Consider the following 22,776-nt stretch of genomic DNA (forward strand, 5'->3'; position numbering starts at 1 on the left):
CCTGTTTCTCCTCTCTGTAATTCCAGCAGATTTGGGTTAATTGCATTCAGAAGAGAGGGAAAATGAGAGATGTTTCAGACCACCTGCATTTTCTGCTTAATGGAGCAGAGAGCTCCCTCCTCATGCCAAGGTGGGGAATTAGCATCTTAGCACCTTGTTTCTCCAAGACATTTGACCTTTGTAGCCCTACAAACTAAGACACTGGCTAATTTTTCATCTAGTTGGACAACATTTGGAACCTCCTGAGGAAGTGGGATAGGATAGAGGTGTTTTGGTGAAAGATTTAAACTGGAGAGTTGCCACGGAGCTGAAGGCCCCATTTGCCCAGAGCCCCTGAAGCCCTGCCAGGTCTGGAGATGATAAAGACTTTCACAGGTTCAGTCTTTTCCATGTCAGCTTTGAAAGTCAGGCTCAAATCCATGCCCATAGCTGCACATGTGGGACAAGGGCAAGCTAAAGAGGTCAGATCAGTGGGATCCTTGGGTCGATGCAAAAAAGGCTGCAAGGATTTCCTGATGGAAATTGCTACCAACATGCTTGTGTACCACTGAAACCACAGAGAAAATAGTAAAATAACTCCCTAGCTTTCTGTCCAAGTCTTGTTTGATGCCCCTCTGACCAGCCCAGTAATCTGCCCATCATGTGCCTTAGTTCCTCCACCTGTCCAACAGATAGATGACAACACAGCTACTTCAGTTTTCCAAAAATAAATAATCTGGGAATGCTCTGAGGTCTCAGGAGGAGGTCTGTGTGTGCTGCTGCTCACAAAAGACCCCCCTGTCTTTACCTGGGTATTTTCAACAGATTTTAAAGAAAGTATCTACATTTTGAGTACAGATCTGTGGATGTCCCTGTGTACAAAGCATTCCTCATGGCTCCTGTTTCTGCAACACTGTAGTGAGTTGGACCAGCTCTCTGCAAACAAAATCAGAGACATCTGCAAATGGGATTCCAAATCTTATTTTTTTAAAAACAAAACAAAATGATTAAAAGTTGAAGAAACACTTCCATATGGAAGAATCTTACCCCAACAGGTCACCACAAAGACACTTCAAACACAATAAAACAGGAAGTGCTAAAAAAAGCATAGCAGCTCACAAAAACCCCCACAACCTTTTCCACAGAAAAAAAAAAACAACCCAAAACCTGTCACCCTGGGTAGAAAAACCATTTGGCAGTGTAATGTGTCTTTAATCTGCTCAATTTGCTTATTATAGTAAAAGGGTTAGAGGAATTTTCAAGCAGTGGCCAAAAATACTGCAATGATATCCTCCCCTTGAAAAGTAAACTGACTTCAAGTGAATTAACTTCTTCAACTGAAATATTTCCAAGCTGAAAGTATCCCTACTGAAAAAAAAATAAAAATAAAAATGCTCTTTTCCACGTGGACAGTTTCATGGCTTCAAATGAGGACCCAGTAATCGTGTGTCCCCCCTTGGACTGAGCTGGGTCCCACTTTGCTTTAGAGAAGCCCTGTGGTTCTTGCAGAAGGTGAGCAGCAAACTCCCAAATGAGCTTTTTGTATCTCTTACTGGATTTTAGAAGGGAAAATGTACTATGAGGCATCCCAGAAAAAAAAATTAGCCTGGTATTCCTTGACCTTAACCAGAATGATCCATCCATGTGCTTGGGGCTGGGAGCGAAGCACAGAGGCACCTTTAGCATCAGAGCCAAAGTCAGGATTACCCAACATCAGGAACAAATTGATTTTGAGCTTATTGATTTCCCAAACCTTTAAACACTGAGATAATAGCTAGAGGAGATGGATATAACCCAGCACAAAAATGATACACTTTTGTGTCTGCCTTAGCACCAACAATTTCACTTCGTGTTACTCCTGATGTTCTCAACTCCACCGATTGGAGTCCTTGGTCGTGTCAATCCCACTACTTGATAAAAACTCTAAGTCATTTTTCCAGGTTTTCTACAACTTGAAAGCTCTGCATGGGACCAACTTGCAAGCAGCCATGGCACGAATGGGCACAGCACCAAAGCAGGGGAAAGCAGCAGCATCACTCCTGGCTGCCAGCACAGCAGAGATGCCTGGAGGAGACTGACAAAGATAATAAAAGGGAAATTTTAAGGAAATCAAGGCTGTCTGCTCTTGATATTTAATATCCATGAGTTAAAGACAGAAAGGTGCAAAAAGCTTAATAGTATTTGTGGCTGAAATTAAAACTTTAAAAGAAACTTATAGGGAACAGTAATGTATGCAGTGACATCTGGGACTGCAATCAGCAAACTGCTTTCAAGAGCTGCCAAAGCAAACAGCCAAATAACAAATCCACTTTACAGATCATCAATCTGGTGGGGCACTTGCCAAGGTAAATAGTACAAGGCTGAAGTTTGCTTTGCAAACCAGTGAGCTGGGAGTTTAGCAAGGCCTGGTTCCAGGACAGCAATGCTGGGGCAGGGTCCTCCTAGGGCTGGCGAGAGAAAAGTTCAACAATCCCATATTCAGCCAATGCTACAGGGTGCACAGAAAGATGAAATATAACCAACGTGAGGGATTAAAAAAAATAATAAAAGAGGTTCAGGTTATGTTGCTAACTCCTTTCAGGATGATGACCATTAGTAGTGGTGTAAGTACAAATGCAAAGGCTCAGCTAAAGCAGAACTTGCTGGAACTCTGCTCTGCAGATTGGGCAACGTTTCACGGGAACTCCAAATCTAAGACTGAAAAAAATTAGTAGGAAATGAACCTTCTTTTATTTTCAAATGAGATAAAATCTGGCTCCAACCACCATATTTTACATTTTAGGGAAGAGGATATAAAACATCAAACAGTGATTTTTTTTCTTTTTTTTTTCATTATGAATGCAAGAAAGATAATTTATGGCGGCTGCAAAACGTTTTTTTTTTTAAGAAGTGAAGCCTTTATGCTCTGTATACAATTTATAGGGTTGTAAAAGAAAGAAGTAAAACAACTGCAGCCATAACATGTGCATTTATGAATAATAATTGTAAGCCTAAGTTTTGTTAGATACAAGTCCTGCTGCAGAGCTCAGATGATTGGGAAGCCCTCCAGTGCAATCTCAGCCTTGTTTAACATTACTCTTGGCTAAAAAGGGAGCTCAAGACAAAACTTCTCAGCAGCGTATGTCAAGAACTGAACAGAGTAATAGCACAATCCCCTCATAATTGTTTTCAACTGGTGAGAGACAGCATATTCCTGGTGGAAATTGCCTCAGCTCTGTCTTCAAGTACAAATATTTGATTTTTTTGCTGCAGTCAGGCGGTTGTTGCGCCACGGCGAGAGGAAAGGCTCCAGCCGGGCCCCGCCGCACGTGGCTCCTCATTCCCTCACCTCAGGGCCAGCCAGCAACGGGCTCTTTCCCCACTGCAACCCAAACCCCATTGCTTAAGTGCTGCCTTGATAAACAGCAGCCAAATGTGATGAAATTGGCCCAATATTTACTGCAGGAAAGGTGACTGGTAGAACGGCTGGATACCCGCTGGGAGAGCGGGGGGCTGGAGCTCTGCGTGCGTGGGCAAGCACAGACACAACCCCCTTGAGACACAACCCCCATGTGCTTTTTGCTTTAATTTGTCATTTCTCCTGGGGAAGAACAGGCAGCAGTGCTGAGGAGCCTGTCCCGGGGTTGTCTCCAAGCCCATTCCAGCTCTAGCAGCCCCTGCTCCAAACCCAAGGGTTTGATCGTTGTCACCTGTTTTGCAGTTCTTTGCTAAGTGCCTCGAACTGTTACTCCAAGTTTTTAGCTAATCAAACCACGATGGAGCATGGGAACAATTTAGTTGGAAATAAGTAAGTGGATCCCCCACAGGCACACAAAAAAAAAATTCTGATGACGAATCTTTCACGCTAATCAAGAGGTCCTGGATTCACAATGAGTCAAATCTCACGAATGTCCGTACAGTGGGGCCAACCTCCTGGTGGGTACTGATGGCCCAGCCTGCTTGCAGAGGCTCAGCCCTTCACCCCACTATCCCATTTTTCTCATTTTTCCTCTGCTGACCCCCCCTGGGGTGCAGAGGTCTGGGTGGTGCCCACCACCCACCCCACCTCCATCCTTTCCTTCCGAAGGAGCCCAGGCTGAGCCTCAGCTTCCCTCGCCGTGACGTTGGATTTGACTCCTGTGGATATTTTTCTATTTTTGGGAAGTTTTCCCTTCTACTTCTGTTCCACTGAAAAAAAAACCCCAGCATCTGGGATGACAATCCAACCAGCCATGGCTACCCTAAACACGGAGCTTCCAGAGGCTTGGCAGGAACCCTGCTCCGCGCTGCGAGGAGCTCCCGGTGGCCAAAAACTCTGATAAAAAGGATGTGTAAGTCCTCAACACTCCCCATGATGGAAACAACTGCAGCTCTCACTGGAGGTCAGGATGCACACAAAAACAAGCCTACATGTGTAGCAGATTACAACAAACACATGGCTGAGATGGACTGCACAGATCAAATGTTGGACTCGTAGGATGACACATGGAAAAGTGGAGTTTAGCAGGGGGAAAAAAAGCAACTCAGAGCCCATGTGTTCAATTAGCAAGAGACAAAGCTTTTGTTGTATCCCAAAAATAGCAAATAAAAGTCTGTTGTCATTTTGGGATATCCAGATGTGTTTCATTTCCAGCTTCACATCTGAATGTGTGGACCTGCCTGGAGATGAAAGAGAGGAAAGTGTGGCAATGGCTGAAGGGTATAATTACAGCAAAACTCTTCCTCCCAAACCTAGGGGAGATCAGGCTCCCCACATTCTTCACAGCCCAGCCTTCAGCAGGCTTTTACCTACTTTCTAGAGCAGGGACAGCCCTTTAGCAGACATGTTCACTCACCAAAGTGCTTCCTCCTCACAGCATCAGTGGTACACGCTGCCTGTCCCTTGTGCCACCAGATCCATGGCTTTGGCTCCCCCGGGGATGTCCCCATGGGGGGGGGGGACATCCTGTTTTGTCTCTGTTTTGATGGTTACTGTCAAATATCCCATCTTTTCAAAGATCAGTAAGAGGGATCAGGATTTATACCTCCTGAGGGGAGTCACAAAGGGCAGAAGTGAATGCAAAGTCAGGAGCAGAACAACAGCTACCTGGCCAGAGACCATATAAAGAAAACACCAGTCTATAACCAATAAACACAAGTTACTTAGGTAGCACTCAAACAAAACCAGATGGCCTCATCTACTGCAGGTTTCCCTTTTCTCATTTTTTTCCCCTCCTCATTGTTTTTTCAAATTTAAGTTGTGTTAACACAAGGAACGTTTGTCAATGGTGCAACTTCCCAGTTGAGGCTTCAGGTGTGCTACCATCATCTGACACACTCCTTCATTAAGGCAGGAGTTTCTTCTCCCAGCCCTAATTAGAGAAGGAAGGGTGAAGCTGAAAGCAACTCATACCCTCAGCAGAGCTCTTGGCTCAGTCTTATCCTGGTGGTCACCAGCAGCATCTCCAAGCCCACACCTCCCAAGCAGCAACGAGTTTATTCTGCAGGCATGGCTGCAGGGCAGGGTTATTATCTCTCACTCACAAATGGAAAAAAACCTGAAACATGCAGAGATTAAGTTACATGCCCAGGATCACCCAAGAAGCCTGTGGCTGAGCTGGGATTAGACCTTCGAGCTCCCCAGTCCTTGCCCAGCTCTTAACCACAACACCATCCTTCCTGAATGCTTTCATGTAGTTATATTTATCTTTATGTAGGGTCATCTTGGCTTCCATTGGGAAAAGCACATATGGTTTCCAGTCCTCAAATTGCCTGGGTAAGGGTTAAATATTCAAATATAATGTTATTGCTGGCATTTATGGAGAAGTTTCTCAGTGCCGACTCCAAAATCCCATGGCTTTTTTGGAGCTGCTGCTGCTCTGTCTCACTGATAGTTATAAAGGGGCTTGTCATTTCCATGCCTCTCAATTGATAAAAATGAACTCCAAAGGATTACAATTAGGCTAAATGATGAGAATGTGGCTACATGTTTGCTTTTGCTAACGTTAAATATGAACTTTACGACCATATAACTGGTAGCAACAGAATTACAGGAAGAGGGAAACCCCCAGATGCTTCTGCAATAACCTCTGCACACCCAGCACAACCCCACCAGCTCAAATCCCTTGTGTTAGAGTCTTTGTCATCAGCTCTCAAATCATAAAACCCCTCTGGGCTGCAGTGAACAGCCACAGCACACGAAAGGTTAATCAAAAAAAGAAATGACACTAATAAGTACTGAGTACAAACAAGCACCTCTGCCACCCCCATCTCACTGCCAAGATTACTGAAAAAATCCAAATGGCAAAGCCACGTCTACCAATCCATCCTCAAGGGTTTATTCTGGGCCTGGAATCCACCTGGGAGTGTGGTTAAAGACTTTATTCTTGCTCCAGCTGAACCAGAATTGCATTCAGAAAGGCATTCAGACCTTTGGAGTAAGCACCTTGTGGGACCAGGAGAGGGGCAGCTGGCTCTGCCCCATGCCCAGGGGTGCAGGTACACTGCACAGACACTGGGTTTTTTTACACCCTGCATGCATGTGAGCAACTTAATTCTTCTTGTGTTCCTCCTATATTGTTGTGTTGTTTGTAAAGACCAGAAAGAAAAATAAAATAAAAAAAACAAAAAGGAAGATTTACTATCATGGTCTATCTTTTAGGTTAAGTAATGATTGATGGACTCTGTGTTCAGATCTAATTTTGTGTCATGTATAAAGGAATAAGAGGAGTGGGTAATACATCTTGCTCCCAGAAAGCAGCAGACAAGCAAACCCACCCTGGGGCACTGCTGCCAGCACTGGGGACACTGGACTCACCAGTTAGTGCCAAGGGACAGGAGCTGCCCCTATCACCACAGAGTCCCTGCTGCTTCCCCACCAACCTGCAGCTCCAGGAAGGTTTTGTTCCATCTCCTCATCTTTTTCAGCTCCTTTAGAAAGGATGTGGGATGATATCTGATCACCCAGGCTCCAGAGGAGGCAAAGCTCTGGGTTTCCACCTCATCTGTACCACGTGCAGCTCTAAGATCCCACCTTGTTTCTGCAACTGTTCACTTAATTATTGTTAAACAGATCAGCCACAAGATCCAGCCAGCCAAAACAAGGAGAAAACACATTCCGCAGACTGAAAGCATTTGGATAAAAAAAAAAAACCAAAACCAAAACACCACCTTCCTGCACTCATGAAATATTGTGTCAGACATTCACCAGGCACCACGTTTTTTAAAGATCTGTCTGTTTACTCCATCATTGCTAATATTCAAGATACATTTAAAGTAAATAGGTTAGGAAGGCATTTGTTCTCATTGAGCAGAATCCCAGTAGGCTTGAATTTCCTGGTAGAGTCAACTATTCAGAGATTCCTTGAAATCTCAACTCGTTCTCCTCTATTCCAGCACTGGTAAAAATTGAGCTGAGAACAACAGAAAAAAAGAATCAGCCTGATTTACTTAACAACCTAATAGCTTCAGCCTCAGTTCAGCAGAGGGCCAGGAATTGATTGCTCTGTGCATTGCTGACTCCAGGAGCCCAAGGCTCAGCCAGCATCCTGGGTGGGGGGCTGAGCTCCTGCCCCTGGCAGTGCCAGGGATGCCCCTGCTCTGCTCTTGGCCTGTCTGGCTCTTCAAATAAAAACTTTCCTGCAAAGCTAAACATGGGTTTAGCAGTAGCTGCAGTAACATCCTCTCTGGCAGCCAAGCCAGGTTGGAAGCTTGCTGCTGCCATCTTCCTCCCAGCCCTTCCCCTTGTCCCTTTGCCATGGTGCACCACAGGCTCACTCATCCATGTGTATAGGAAACATGTTCTACATGAACACTGAAACAACACATGAAGAAGGGAAGGAAAAAACCCCCAAACATGCAAACTGACAGCAAGAGAGCCAAGGGAATAGGAATGATGGGGTTGGAAGGAGAAGGCAGGGTCAGGGAAGGGCTGGGAGCCTCTTAAAGGGGCTTTGCTGCAGGATAAGATGCTCATGTAACTACACCCTTATTAGTGTTATTTTTTTAAAGCTGGATCATTTCACAGATCTGCTTTAAAAACATGTCATAAATGAGATCTGCTGCAGTGGCACAGGACTGTGTGCCTACAGCTGGAGCCTGAACACAGCAGGGCTAATTCAGGCCAGCTGAAGGCCTGGAGCCTCTACTTACCCCAAACTTCAGTTCACCAGGCTGAAGGGGGCAAAAAAGTCTCCATTGCACCACACTTCCCTCAAACATAACACCTGCCTAAAAATTCATTTTCTGGGAACTAAAGAGTAAAAAAAAAATAAAAAAATTAAACAACCCCCACCCCAAGCTATGATTTTAATTAAAAGTTCCATTTTGAAACAGATGGAGAGTTTCCAGAGCTTCAAAGTTCTGCCTGAAAATAGAAAATATGTCCTGCAACTGATTTTAAGGATCTGGTCTGTTTATTTATTTACTAATTCTAGCATTACCAGAGCCATTCTTTTTAAAACACCCCGAGGGATTTCTTGCCATCCATCCCTACCAGGGAGGCACCTGTGCTGCCCTGTGTCCTCTGGGCAGGTGGTGATGCTCCAGCAGGGTAACTACATAAAGAGATTACCTGGCACTCTTTAACAGGGTGGCAGCAAAGTCCTTTGGCTTTTTAAAAACCTGGTGGCTTGAGAAGAGGAGGAGAAAGAGCAGAATAACAATACACAGGCAGACATGGAAAAACCTCCCTGTTTTCCTGCTGAAAGAGGCACGACTGCAGCTCCTGCCTCTGCTACAGCATCCAACATGCAGCCTCAGGCAGGTCACTTCATCTCTGGAGCTGTTTTACAGCTGCCTCAGCTGTACAGACAGTTAATACCTCCTTGCACTGCAAATAATTCACTCCTGCCTATAAAACAGTTGGTGCTTTCCACATGCAAGTGGCAGGAGGAGGTGGGGTGCTGCTGCTCTTTCAAGGAAATGTTCTGTGGCAATTACACTGTGAGAGACACCCCAGCTTTGCCAAATGACAATATTGGGAAAGTATGCAGGCAAAAGCCAAAAGAGAAAAGCTTTTTAATTATAATTTTGGCACTTGGGCAATGATTTATATTTACAAACTTCTACATGAGCAACTTGTGCTGGTGCTGATGGCTGCAGGCAGCTCGGAGGAGCTGGGGATGGGGTTTGGAGGGCACCCAGTTACCCAGCTGGGGATGTGAGATTTATCTCCCCTTTCACAGAAGAAGAAAAATGAGATGGAGGGGGCAGAATTAGTCCTGTATTTCCCATAGGACAGCAGAGTAAGAGGGTGATGGAGCTGGGATCAAACTGGGCTCCCCACACCAGGGCTACTTCACAGGACTCTCCCTCCCTTTTCCTCACCAATGGGAAAACTGCTCCTTCAGTATTTCTTAGCCTCATTTTTTCTGACCTTCTTGTTCATCCCCTGGCCTAATATTTTTTCCTGGTTTGGGCCAGGATAGAGCTAATTTTCTGTGTTTTTGAAGACATTCTTGTGTTGTGGTACTTCCAAGGCATCAAACAGGCTTCCAATGGAAGCCTCCCAACAGCTGTGATGGGATCCAGCACCATTCCCCTAAGAAAAGCAGGAATGGGACCAGAGGGAAGAACATGAATCCCAGCTGATGTCTCTGCCACCCACTTGGGATGCTGGGGGGCAGTGGCACTTCCTCTGCCTTTGCCCAACCACAGTGACAAGTTTTACTGCTTTGCAACATGGGTGTTTTTGACACATTCTGCATAAATAATTTATTATGCAGATAGATTGAAGTTACAAGGTATTAAATCTTCCACTTTTAGCTTCAGAGAAAGTTTTGCAGTACTGCTGGGCCTCAGGCTTGTTTTGAGTCACCCGGAGGGGGAGGAATCCCCAGTGCTCCCATGATATGCATTAAAGCAAGCTGCTTTTTATTTCAATTTGGAAAAAGTTAAGTACAGCAAACCCTCAGATCTAAGCTACAGGATTGGAGGAGCAGGTCACAAGGGGAGGAGGAAATCCAACCATATCCACAGGAATGATTCAGTTTCTCAAACCATATCTCATTAACCAAAGACTTCCATTTTCCTCTAGCATTAAATATAAACAGACATCAATCAGAGGGAAAAAACCCAAGAATTACTGTTTCCACCAGTCGAAGCCATCACTTCCATACCACGTGGCAGGGACCTTTTTGGGACATCCACATTGTTGGCATTTTGGGGCAACAAGAGAGGTGGCAGGAAGGCCAAGCACCCTCCCTTGGACACGCTGCTTACATGAGGATCCAAAGGCTCCTATGTCTTTAAATCACCAAGCACCAATTTATTACATTATTAACATAAAACTCTGGCCAGATCCTTCCACCAAGGAAGCCACCAAGCCACTGGGAAGTCTTTTCCCCAGGCTTTCTCTCTGGAGTTGCTCTCAGCACTTGCAGAGTCAGGCAGAGGATTTTCTGCCCAAGTTGAGACTCATGACACAGCTGCCTGACTGATGTAAAACGTAAGCACCTATCCCCAGGGCCATCCTTCAGCTTCAGTACTTTGCTGTTGTGCTTCAGAAGGTCCTTTTCAGAACTAATGTTACCTGTGGAAAATCAGAATATGGAGCTATGCTTCTAGGATGTTTAGAAACCCAGATTCCATGTGGGGAACCCACAACAGGTCAAAAAGTCACCAAAATAAATGCATGCACTGATAGAAATGCATTCCAACCATCAGTTATTCTGATAGTTTGAAAACTGAACTTCAAAAGAAGCCACTCAGGAGGTGACTTTTTCACAGGGACCCTTCTGAGCTTCATCCTACACCTGAGCAGCAGAGAAATGACAATGGAAAAACATCATAAACACCATCCTCCACAAGTCATGTAAACAGAGTTACAGTCTCACCCACAATACCAAACAACCAAAACCCAACTGAACCACAGGATATTCTTCCTTTTTTTTCTTTCCAAAAGGCTTTTTGCAGTTGTCATTAGATGGCACTTTTGTTTCTCATCTCAGCACCAAGCCCACAAATGAAGCAACTCAACAGAAACAGGATTTTGGGCTATTTCTCCCTTCTAAAAATGGTCCCTGCAAACACAGAGGTGAACTGGACCCCCCCACCTGCTCCTGGCACAAAGAAAGCCATCCTGTGCTCAACACTATCAGTGCAGTGCTCTTTCATGAACTCTAAATTCACTTATTTTAATAAAACAAGCAACTCCAGCCATCTGACATTTATTATCCTTAAGCAACATAAAATGGAAAAGAAACATCCATGACCAGAAACAACCCTTCAACTCACTTTTATTGCCAAGGTTCTGAAAATCTCTCTTTTTTCTCTCTTTATTTTTTTCTTTCTTTTAGTTTTTTTTTTTTTTGCTAATAACAGTTCCTCCCCACTTCACCTTGCCTGCTGCAATATTTCAGGCAATTCCCCTGCAGAAACTCTAAGGTGGATGGCAGCTGTGCAGCTTAAAGCCTTTAATTCCAGGGGTTCAGGCTGGGCTAAAAGGTTCCTCTTCAAAGTTGCCAACACTTCCCTCCTGCCTTGAAGCAGCAGAATGAAGGTGTAGAGAGAAACGTGCCAGCTGCAGAGCATCCCAGAGCCCCAGAGTGGGGCTGGGTGATGCTAAACTTCACTTTTTGGGGGCTGTCCTCCTCCAATTTTGGCTGGGGAGCAGAGGAACTGTGTCTTTAAGATTTGCAACCTTTTTCCCTGTGCCCATATATCACTGCTCCATGCTGTGGTGGCTTTCCTGCCTGCTGCTCAAATTTGTCCAATTAGCCACGGCCCCACGGGGTGGAATTCAGTGTGAAATGTGTCTCCTGATGTCTGCAAATTACCCAATGCAAGCATGCTGCTGGGAGAAGTGACAGGCAGGGAAATGCTTTCCCGGGACAAAAGCAGGAGGTCTGGCTGTGGAAAAGCCTGGATCAGCCTGTGAAGGGATTCCCAGCCTCAGCTTCTCACCTCGAGCTGTGCTGTCTCACACCACTGACCCCTCCATGGCGACATAAGTCCCAAGAAGCAGCCAGGATTATCTGGCTAAGAGCTTTACATGTGTCATGTAAGGTCAGGTGCCAACTGCAACGTAAATTAGTAGTTAAGAGTCTTGGGAGCTAGGCAGATGCTGGGAGCCTCAATTAGAAAGAAAAGTCAGATTATAAGTAATTAAGAGATACAAAAAAAAAAATGCTTTGGAAGCTAAATACCTAAACTGCCTCCAGTGTATTATTATTTTTTTTTTTTTAATAAAGCACACATTCCTGAGCTCTCTCAGTGTCTGCCTGAAACATCTCTGCAGACTCCAAAGCTGGTCTCCATGCAGACAAAAATCCCTGGCATGCTGGTGTCAGAAGTACCAGAATGGGAATTATGGACAGAGGGTGCCTTTATTGGGGCAGAGTGTAAGGAAAGTCATCATTTTTGCTTCACAGCTGCTGGAAAAGGGGGAGCTTTTCATCTTCTGCCATCAACAGGCCTAGCAGCTTTCTGACTACATGTATCATTTAATAATTTCTTGCTTAAATATTGTTGAAGAGTGACAGCTACATCTCCTTTGAGAAGTGCTCCTACTGCTATTCTGAGATACAGACCATGCATTTATCCACAAGACCTCCCAGCTGCTGCTGACCTGCTGACCAGAATCCATTTTATAAAGATGAAGACCTCCAATATCAGCAGCCAAGGAAGAAACCAACATCAGGTGTCCCATTTTAGGGATGGGCAAACCAGTGTGGAACGTCTAAATCCAGCCTGGGGCCCAGGTGAATCACAGAACCACCAGAATCCCCTTGGCTGGAAAAGAGCTTTAAGATCATCAAGTCCAACTGTTGAGCTAACACTGAAAAGTTCTTAACTAAGCCACATCCCTGAGCACTCTGGAAAGGACTAAGAGATTTTACAGAGCATCCCACCTCCCCAGCAGCCCACATGCCCATGCTGGGGACTGTCTGGTTTACATGCATGCTATTTTATTTATATTTAATTCTCAGCAGCTTTTACTTGAAAGATTTATCACTGGACATCCAGCCAGTTGAGAAAAACACTTTAAAAATATGCTGGATTCAGAGGCACTGAGATTTAAGAATGGTGCTGAAATACTCTCCTTAGCATGGAAGAAATTCAGTGGATACTCAAGGATATTCTTGAAGTGAGTTTGTGGGGCTGGGCTCTTCACTCCAGAAAGCGTTAAAACACATGGAAAACCATACACTTAGGTTACTTATCAGGGCACTGCAGCTTTTGAAGAAGCCACTCACTATTTTTAAGTGTTTTTCCTTTTATGAGGCTGAAAGACTGTAATGGGTTCCTGAGAGCTCCAGGAGACGACAGTAGCACCTACAAAGGACTAAGGAACACTTAATGTCAACAGGGAGCTCAATGCTAAGGCAAGCACTTCAAAAACCTGAGAAAATTCTTCCAAAATAGTTTCATGTTTCAGTTTCAAAATACTCTTATTTTGGGGGAGGGGGGGAAGCTGCTTGTTATTTTACAAATCATTCTGTATTTTTACAGCCATAAATCACAGAAGGAATTGACAATCTCCTGACTCGGATTAAATGGCAGCTGATCCCTGAAATGATATTACCATTATTTGTACAACACCTAAAGTTCTCAAATGCTGTTAAGCCCTAGACAGCCACACAGAAATTCTCTGACCACCAACCTTGCTCACATTTTATTGCACAAGAAGCTCCAGCAGAAGAAGGTGGAACTGGAATCACGGTTGCTGCCGTGCAGATACAACACTTGGAGGGGATAAAAAGGAACCATGTCAGTGTCAAAGGATAACTGGATTGGTTTTTATTAAAAAAATAAAAAATCTTGATGGTAAAAGCATTGCACTGCTACTGTGTGACCTTCTCACCAGAAGCAAAGGCCCTGAACTGTCCTGTTAGGTCGAAAAATGCCTAAGAAGCATCAGTCACTCAGATGAATGCAACTGTCTCTGGGTTTTTACCATTTTTTGCTGTTTACTTGCTGGAAAGGAAACCTCTCTCCCCTGCATTAAAGCTCTGGGAAGTTTCACCAGCAGCACAACCCCTCTGCCCAGCCCATGGCAGCTTTCCCAAGGGGATGGCAAGGAGGAGATGTGTAGGAAAAGCTGTTTGGGAGCAGGCAGGGAGGAGCTGGCCCAGCTGCTGAGCACCCTGACTGCAGGAACAAGAAGCTCTTGGTTAGCAGCAGCAAGAGGGCTAATTGAAGACCCTGTCTTCTGCTCACAAGTTTTGCCATAGGACAGGGGAGCACAACCAACTCCTTTGTAATTTCAATCACAAGTTGCAGAGATATTATCCTGTGACGATAAAACTGGCCTCATGCAACAACTAAGAAAGGAAAATGGGCAAGGGAAAGACTGGAAAGTTTTGTTAGCACGAACCTTTGGAAGGGTTTCTGCGTATTTTTGTCACCCTTTTGTCCTTTCAGAAGCTGTGTGGATAGTTATGGCAGGGCTGACTGCGTTATCTTGTGCACTAAATCCGCCTAGATCTGTAGATGATGTCTTAGGGGGTGAAAAAGATTAATAAGGAATCACTCCAGTGGCTTTAGGACAGCTAAGAATCTTAACCCATTTAACCTCCCCTAAAACACACAATCAGATCAGAGGAAGTTGTAGGAAACTCATTTCAAAGACTCCAGGCGACACTTTTTAGGTCAGATTTACAAAGCTCATTAGAATGAAGGTCTGTTACTGTAGATTTTAATACTAAGACACACTAAGAAACCCTCTTGCCCCATTTAGGAAAGATACAAAGCAAAGAATGCAAATTTTAAAAAGAAACTTAATCTTAATGCATGTGTTCTGCCACCAAATCTGAGTAAAACCTTACTAGCTTATGTTCTTATGGAAAATGGGAGAAAACACATCCAAAAGGGACAACAAATGCCTACTTATTTACATCTTTTTAGCCTTTGAAGTAGCACTTGGACTGAGGATGTGATTCTTTGCAAATTGTATTTGCCCTGGAAGAAACAGTTGTGTTCAGAAACACAAAACTCTGATTTTCCTCATCCCTGTCACTGCCTGGAGTCTCCTTGCTGCCTGGGTCAGGTCCATGAGCAGGAACGATGGTGAGCAAGGCTCCTGCTCCCTGTTTTGTGCAGAAAGAACACTAAATTAGAAGGCTATCTCTAGCTGATCTTTGTGCCTTAGGAAGGAAAAATGGAAAAGCTACAAGAGAAGTATGTAACTCACAGCCTAATATGATCATCCACATCTAGACAGATGTTGGTGGAAGGGAAACAGCTCCTTGAAGCTAAAAAGGAAGAAATTACTTCATGTAATATGGGAATGACAAACCATCAGAATTTTGTGGTTAATTAGAAGGAAAAGGCCCTGTGTGGAATGAGGTAGATGGCTTGGCAAACTTTAATTTTAATCTTGTGATACCTCCTAATCACAAAAGGCTGCTCTGATATATCAAACAGATTTATAAATGTCTGATCAATACATCTGAGCTGTTATTGAATTATGATTCTTCACGACAGAGACAATATGAAAAACTGGTGTCAACATTCTGACAGTGGAATAAATAAATAGATGTAATTATTTCTTGTCCTGATCCCAGATGAATTGTAATGTATCAGGCCAGACTGCAGACCAGAGTTCTAAGGTTTCCTTAATATGATAGAGTTTGATGTAAGGGGTGTCATGTATCCAATATTTTGCTGTTTTATTAGAATAAAAAGCTCTCTGGGGATTTCAAGTTCAAATGGTCACAAGTCTCCCCCTCCATTGCTATTGTCCTTAATGCAAGGATAAGCCTTGAAATATGTTTAGAAAAATGCTAGTACAGCTGCAAAGAGCAAAACATTAGCCTGCACAAAGCTGAAAAACCCCTTGAACTCTGGGGTTGCTCACAATTTACCCAGAGATGGTCATTTTTCTCTACCCTAAGCACATCCAGTCTTGGAAGAGGGGTCTGGACACACAAGATACACGACATGTAAAGCCAGTCCTGGGGGTTAGGCTCAGCCCAGAGCTTTTTCCAGGATAAATCCCTCCTGGAGGAGAGGAACTGTTTGCAGCGGTGGGTCGGGGTGAAGGCAGCCAGCACACTTGTGGCCATTATCACACAGACAGGAAAGAATGCACTATCTGTTCCTTGGGCCAAGAGAAATTATAGCTCCCATTTAACATGGGGGAATTCACTTCAAAGGGAAGCCAGCTGGATTTGAATAATGGGAGCTGAAAATGCTAACACCAGCACAAACTCGCAGGTGGTCGTAGTTGGCTGAAAAAAAAAAATCTCTCCTCAGCTGCAAAGCAATTCCTGAGACAGCTCTGCTGGTAGGGAGGAGCTGGAGAAGGGCTGTGGAGACCTGTTCTGCTTGCTGACCACAGGTGGGAGGCCTGGAGATGGCCAAACATCTCCTGTGCCCCAGTGGTACAGGACCACCCATCCTGCTGGGTTGTCACTCCTGGGCTGCTCGGGGCTGTGGTGGAGTCCCCACCCTTGGAGGGATTTCAAAGTGGTGGAGATGTGGTGTGCTGAGGGCCATGGGTTGGTGGTGGCCTTGGCAGTGTTAGGTTTACAGTTGGACTTGATGATCTTCAAGGTTTTTGCCAACCTACATGATGCTCTGATTAGGGTGTGTTCTATGGCTGGAGAAACCTGAGCTGGCAGAACACGATGCTCTGACAAACAGAACTGACAGCAGAGAAAAGAAAAAGAATAATAAGAATATGGCACTTTAAGGGTTTTCATATAGTAAACAACCTGGCAAATGAATTAAGAACAACTCAACCATCAATATTCAGTATTTCCATAAGATTCCCCACTAAAAGCTGCAGATTGGTGCCTTTCTGATGGACCAAACCTTGACTTTTAGTCACTGCCAGACTGGAAGGGAAAGTCCCTCTGTGCCTTTCTCACTAGGTAGGAAACCACTTGAGCAGGCAGGGCATGATTCAGCTGGGTTGATTTCTGAAACTACTCAGGAGATCCTTTCAAGCTTGTTGATACAAAAATGCTGACTTAATGTCTCCTTCCCCTGTCAGCTGGCTGCTTCTTACCAAGATCAACTGCATTTTACTCAGAGATTCATGTTCCCATAAATTACAGCAATTAAAGCTGCTCAATTTAACACAGGTAGAATAATTATCCTGCTTGTTATTAGGAGAAGGCATTTGAAGCAGCAAGACTGTGCAGAAATTCTCTATACAAGTGGATTTTCCCTTTATTTTAAAGGTGGCTGAATACTCCCCCACAGGGCTGTCCACATTGACCTTACTGGAGATTTATAAACAAATAACCCCTGCAAAAGTGGGGAAAAAAATTAACTATTCACTACCTGTGCCTAGCATAAAAACTGATCAGCAAATGTTACCAGATTTGTTTCTTCTCTCTGCCTTCAGCCTCAATACTGGAGGCAAATGGCAAATAAAGGGTGGCAGCAGTCCCAAAGGGAACAGACTCCAGCTCTGTTAAACCCAAATGGAAGTGATTTCTAAGGGCATGGCACTAGGAAAGCCTTTTCTCTGCTGGCCACAGATTTAAGGGTGGTTTGCAGGAGGACAGAGCTGTTCAAAGGTCTGAGACCTTGAGGAATTATTTTCATGATGTGATATGCTGATTGTTTCAGGACAAGGTGACAGAAATAAAAGCAGCCATAGCTCTGTCCTGCCTTCCAAAATAAAATTTAACTTTAAAAATTCCTTTCTAAGGCAGCAAGCATTTCATTCGCAGCCATTAACAAAGAGACCTGAAAAACTGGCTTGCAGAAGCCTCTGATACTGGTGGGGATCTGCACATTCAGGCTATGAATTTACCTGCAGATGAAGCAGAGGAGAGGGCTCTCCTCCTGGATGCAGATAAACCCTGTGCCCTGCTCACCTTTCCTGCCCAAGACAGCAGGGCCAGAAATATCTGCTTGGGAATGAGGGCTCTGTGCTGCTGTGCAGCAGGAATTGGAAAGGGAATATGGATAAGGACTAAGGTATAATATTAATATTGCTGCCCAGTGATTCCTAGACAATCCTGCAGAAAAGCAGCAGGATAAGATTTGGAAGATTTGTGGTGGTGCCTGTTTTTAAGTCTAAACCAGCACCCCCTTAGTGGTTAAGCAGATGATGCTAGTTTTAACAAATGAAGCTGGATTAATTTAAAGTATTTAAAGTGATCAGCAGTCCTTAGGTTAAAGAACATATGTCATTTTCTTCTAAGTTTCTGTTTTGATGAAAATATCCTGCCAATCTAGGCTCTTCTAAAGCCTGGGGTGCAAAGAGGCCACCTGAACCCTTGGCTACCTGCCCCAGCACCTAGAAGTGGTTGCCCTGGCAGCTGCTGTAGGATTAATGCATGGCAACCTTCAGAGAGATGGATTGAGGAGGTCAGGGAGCTGGAACTGGCTGTGACACGTGTCATGTATCACTGTCTGCTCTGCCTGCTCCCCAGCCAGGACGATGGCAGAGCTCGCCCAAGCGAGCCCACTTAAAGGCCTAATGGGGTAAATGCATAAAACTATTAAATGCATAAGAATCCTCTTCACTGATTGGCAAAATATAATGGAAGTTTAAACTGTTAATTGAATAAACCTCTTAGGGACAGAGTGCATCCCCACAGGATGTTTAGCCACTCAGGTGCCAGGTTACTCCCGAGCGACGTGGACCTCGGGGGGAAGCTCACCTGGGACTGCTCACACTTTGCAAACCTCAGACTCAGCACCAAGAGCTGCTTCCCTCCCATTGCTCTGAAATGCAGAAAGGCCTAAAATGTTTTTAACTTAATGTCTAGCTCGAGGTAATGAGCTCCCAAGATGATGGAGCTCCAGGTATAGCATTAAGTCAGCCTTGGAGCGTGGCCGGGAAATCCTTCTCCTGCAGCCTGAATTCGAGATATAATGAAGAAGGCAAAAACAAAGCAGGAATTCTCCATGTGGTTTTATGAGAAGAGGTTGTTCTTGTTAGAGTATTCATCAGGCAGCTTTGCCAAAGCCTCTGGTTGCTTTGTGAGCTGGCTGTGCTGGTTCTCTGCACCAATACCTGAGGATTTTGGCTTTGGATCCTCAAGCAAACTTATTTTATAAGTCTGTGAACCAACTGCAAAACAGTGTCTCGAATTTCAGTTTCACAGCCCCAATCACCTGGATGATTTTGACACCAAATCTTGTGTCTGGTGCTCCAGAGGGGTCAAACCTGCACTGCAGTAGCAGTAGCTGCTGTTTTGTAGTGATTTCCCCAGCAATAACTGGCTTCTCTGGAGATAAGCACTGCCTTTGGCCTCCTGGTTTATCCTCACAGGAACAAGATTACTGCCTCATAAAACAATTGCAAAGCTACAGTACTATTATCCTTTAAACAGTAAAAGAAGAAGACAAAAAAAATGATTTATGAAAAATACCATGATCCTTCATAAACAGAGCCTGACTGACAGCAATTTCAGAGACAGTAACTAATCTAATGTTGCATTATAACAGCACAAAGAAGTAGATTTGGCCACTGAACCAAAGTCATTAAAGATTAGACCAGCTGGTTTAACAGCTAGGAAATGTTTTTGCCTTTCTGAGCACAGGATACAATGCAAGTTGTTTTCTGATTGAATGTCTCCATGTAAACAATGTGACTTTTTGGATAAATCAATGGCTGACATTGACAGGACAGAAAACTTACTGAGCTGAAGGTAGCTTTTAAATCCAGCTTTCCAAAGCTAAGCTAACACAAACAGTCAGACTCCATCCCAAAATAAATCTGCATTAACACATACTAAAATGTTAGGCACTGATAGCCCAGTTTTGTTTCATCAGTACAAAGGCTGCATTGATTTAAATTGAAGAGGCTATGTAACCATTCTTTATGCTAAGAAAGAGAGGGGAAAAAAAAGGAAAAGGGGGAAAAAAGGAAAAGCAGGAGAAAAGAAAACATGAGAGATAAACTAGGAAATGTTAACCAGGAGAAGTTTCAGTTGCAGAGCTCTTAGGTGCTAAAACACAGCTATTAGGCAGAGGGAGCCTTAAATTCAGGCTGGGGAGGTTAACTGCTGCTTTTATTGCTGTCTGCTCTTCACAGGGCTCCTTCCCTCTGCCTTTATTGTGGGGTTGCCACTGGGTTCCATCCAAGGGAAAACATTTTGCCCGTGTCATCAAATCTGGTGCAGAGCAGCCCAGCTCTGCTGCTGCTGCCAGAGAGGTGAAGCCAAGGGGTGGGATGGGGATGAATGGAAAGCAGGCAGCTAGCAGGCATCTTGCTGGTTTTCCAAGGGACTGCAGACATCTAAAATCTCTGTGTCCACAAAAACAGAGAGTAAACCACAAGGAATCTGACACCAGACAGAGAGAGGGCTCAGCTTCCATTCAGGGCTTTGGCAGAACCTATACAGTGGGGCAAGAGGTTTCTTTACACTATTTTTTTTTTTCAAGTGTTAGGTGTGGGCTATCTGGTAATCAAAAATATCAAAATATATTAAAATGAGAGCAGGCAAATCTAACTGGCAGTGCCTAATTGTTAGACTTCACACTCAAGCACATCTTTTGAATTTGAAGACTCTATCAAAGTGATGTTTTCCTTCCTCTTTTGAGGTTTTCCAAAGCTTTGTCAGTCAAATCCCTGGTTTGGTTTTGCAGGGATTTCACCAGGCCAAAGCCAGTCTGTGGGGCTGAGCTGCTGGTGGCAGTGCCACCACCTTGGCCACTCTCACCTTTACTCCTCTCTGTGGGATGGCCAGCCAGGATTCTGCTGGTTTTTCACATTATTTACAGAAATCCCTCACCAAATCACTTGCTGGTGCTTAGCCCCATCATGTACACATTATTCACACTTTATATTCCTAACCCAAACACATTTCTTTCTGTCTGCTTTTATATATTTTAAGAGAGCAGAGCAGCCTGGAGGGAACCACCCCAGCAGCTGGGTCCTTTCCTAAGTTACAAAGGTTTTCCCTTTGAGAGCTCCATGCTGTTTCACCTATACTCAAACAGTACACATAAAATAATTCTTTGCATGGTGATCAGTAGCATCACCAAAATGAAACCTCCTGGATGTGTAGGAGATACGAGAGGAGACAGGACAGCAGATAAAACCATTAAGTGTAATGAAGTTCCAGCTGTTCCAAGCCCTGATAAATACTCTGAGTTCAGAGCCACAGGAAGAGGTGCTCTCTACTTTGCAAAAAAATAGTAAAAAGGGACAGGAAACTATTTCAGTGCCCAAAAAATAGAGCCTCTGGGATGGAAGGTCACTAAATAAGACCAATTGCTCTATGGCACTTAAGGCTCTGAAGGGGAATCCAGGAAAACAGTGCTGGAGTTGGATCAAGATGCTCTACTGCCAGGAGTACACTGGGATATTGTTAATGGGACAGAGGGAACTCAAACATAAATAGTGAGGGGGATTTTCCTTGCATTGGCTACAATACATATGTTTGTTCAAGGCAAAAAAGAGTTGGAGCAAGAGGACATGCACGTCTGGGGTTGAAGAAAAGCCTGTTTGTGACAGATACAGTGGAGAAATTGTTCAGGAATAGTTCATCTTTAAATGAAGAGCACCCTAATGATGCTGCCAAGGTCCATGTCAGCTTGGGTTGCTGGCTGTGCCAGCAGCACAAGGAAAATTTGCCTTGGTGGGGGCTTTAAATGTGGATATCTGGCATTTTGCTGCATTTTAGAGAGTTGGTTCAACTTCTTTCTTTGTCACCAATGGTGCCATTGATCCTCAGATTTGGGACTGGCTGTCTACTACATCCACAAGAGAAGTGACCCCAGCATAGGTGGAGATCAGGTGAGGAAACAGGAGCTTAATTTCACTTAAAAGGTGCAGAAAGAAGCAGTGTTTGTCACAAGCAGGGGCAAAAAGAATCTGATTCCAGGTCCTAATCAAGGAATATGGTTAAGAAGGAGAGAGTTAAAATGTCCCCCATTTTCATCTAATGTGACACAGGGATATAAACACACACATGGTCAGCTTCCTCCTGCACTTCATGGGCAGATAACATCTCATGGGGATAAAATCTCCTCATGGGGATATAATCCCATGGCAGCACTGCCCCAAAACCAGCACCCTCCTCAGCCTCCTCATTGTTTGACCCTTTCCAACATCCTCCTGCAATCAAAGGTAAAGTCTCTCTTCAAAAGACTTAAGTTTAGGGATGGACCTTAGGAACCCTGAGATGATGCCATTAATTTCCAGCATTTTTCACTCCTGACCCCTGTATTTGGAGTTCCTCATTTTCTTCATGATGTGTTTTTCATTTATCATCATCTGAAGTGCTTCTTAAAGCACTGCACGTTCTGACACAACTGTGGGAAATGGATTCCAGGAAAATATTTCAGCTGATTCATATTCTTTCCCCTCTGACACCTGAGGTTTATGCAATGTAGGAATACAACAGAGCTGCTAAAATGGATGGCTGAAGGGCAAGCCATTTCCTTTGTCACATTATATATAATGCTTTGGTTCAGCAAAAAAAAGGAGCTGTATTATTTTGATTCTTTACTCATAGTTAATTACAATTAAAAGTAAGACTGTAATTACCTTTCTTGTAAACTTTGGCCTTAACTGCTGAGCACAGCAAAACAGGAGGAGGCTTGGTTAACCTCAGTGGAAAAAAAAATAAAGGTTTTTTTTTCTGCAACAGCTGGAGCATGGGCACTCAGGAGGAACATTTCTGGGAGGGTGAGACAAAAGCAAAGCCAGAGCCAGTATCAGAGTCTCTGTTCCTGGTCTGATCATTTACAAACCAACAAAACTTCAGGTGGGAGGGAGAAAAAACCACCAAACCTCCTCACCTGCCCCCACTGCTGGGCTGAGCTCAGTGGGAAGTCCCCATCCTGGGGTGTCTGCAATAGCTGCAAGAGAACCAAGAGAATTCAATACAAAACTTCCCCTGGTTCTGTGGCTCACTTTTTATTTCTTTTAACAAGTTTACTGCTGTTGTTTGCCCAGAAAACCCAGAAAACTCCCCATGG

The 22,776-nt window shown here is 44.2% G+C and overlaps 1 protein-coding gene across 8 annotated transcripts in view; it reads right to left on the bottom strand.

Annotated features, from left to right (window-relative positions):
• Nucleotides 1-22,776, bottom strand: part of BCAS3 (BCAS3 microtubule associated cell migration factor) — a 310,290-nt gene that overhangs the window by 33,334 nt on the left and 254,180 nt on the right. The gene's annotated exons all lie outside the window — the stretch shown is intronic.

This window comes from Calypte anna, chromosome 19, assembly GCF_003957555.1.
Source record: "Calypte anna isolate BGI_N300 chromosome 19, bCalAnn1_v1.p, whole genome shotgun sequence".
Classification (NCBI taxonomy): Eukaryota; Metazoa; Chordata; class Aves; order Apodiformes; family Trochilidae; genus Calypte; species Calypte anna.